Source organism: Mustelus asterias, chromosome 15 (assembly GCF_964213995.1).
Source record: "Mustelus asterias chromosome 15, sMusAst1.hap1.1, whole genome shotgun sequence".
In the NCBI taxonomy this organism is placed as follows: Eukaryota; Metazoa; Chordata; class Chondrichthyes; order Carcharhiniformes; family Triakidae; genus Mustelus; species Mustelus asterias.
The window spans coordinates 23,250,326-23,251,492 of NC_135815.1; positions in this window are offsets into that span (position 1 = coordinate 23,250,326).

Sequence of the window (1,167 nt, forward strand, 5' to 3'; positions counted from 1 at the left end):
TCAGCTGAGATACCCATATTATTGTAGCGAATGAGACATGGAGTAAGTTTTGGTTCATAAAAGGCACATGTATTTATCAAAGTCATCTTGGGCACAAGTCCAAACATCAACAATGTGAAACTATTAATATTCACAGATCAGTGATATAAGCTCATCCAGTTAAGGTCTGTAGAGTTCAATAAAAAATTCAGATGGGAGAGGGCAAGATAAAAGGCGGGGGGTGGGGGGAGCAGGTAATGATCCCAACAGTAGTTTTAAACATTACTAATTACTTAAACTTTGTCATCAAATTGTTTTGGCATCTGAATTTCGATAAAGACCATTTTTAAAAGGTTCTAAGTTGAGACTAAACAAACCAATATAAGAATTTAATTAGTACACTGCTGCCCGAGAACAAAGATGGGTAAAGACTGAACAAAGGAAAATATATACTTGGGGTAATGAATGTTCCATCAGAATTATAACATTTGAGCATTCCCACCTCGGATTCTGAAACTGGGTAATTTACCTCATGCCAGGACTGTTTCCCTGGGTCCCAACAATCACCAGCAGTTGATTTTTAATGTACTGACCATTTGGTTGACAAGGAGCATGCCAATGAGCCTTGGTCGTTAAAGTTAGCCACCAAAGTTCTCCCCGTGTCTATGTGGGTTTCCTCAGAGTGCTCCGGTTTCCTCCCACACTCCAAAGATGAGCGGGTTAGGTTGATTGGCCATGGCAAGTTGACCCTTAGCAACAGGGGGATTAGCAGGGTAAATAGGTGGGGTGATGTGGATAGGGCCTAGGTGGGATTGTGGTTGGTGCAGACACGATGGGCTGAATGGCCTCCTTCTGCAGGAGGGAATAGAGGAAAATCCAGAGTTTAGGGCCTTGGCCATTAAAGGCACAGCAATCAATGGTGAAGAAATTGAAATCCCAATTCTCAAACTTAGAATTAGATCTAGATCTATCCCAGAATGTTCATGGGCCTGGAGGAAATTACAGAGCTATGGCGAGGCAAGGCAATGGAGCAATTTGAAAACTATGATGAGATTTTTTAAAATATAGGCCCTGCTGGAGACTATGCAAGTCAGGAAGAACAGGGGTTAAGGGTAAACAGGACTTGGTGCCAGTAAGGACACAGGCAGCAGAGTTTTGGATGAGCTCAAGTTTATGGAGGGTAGAATG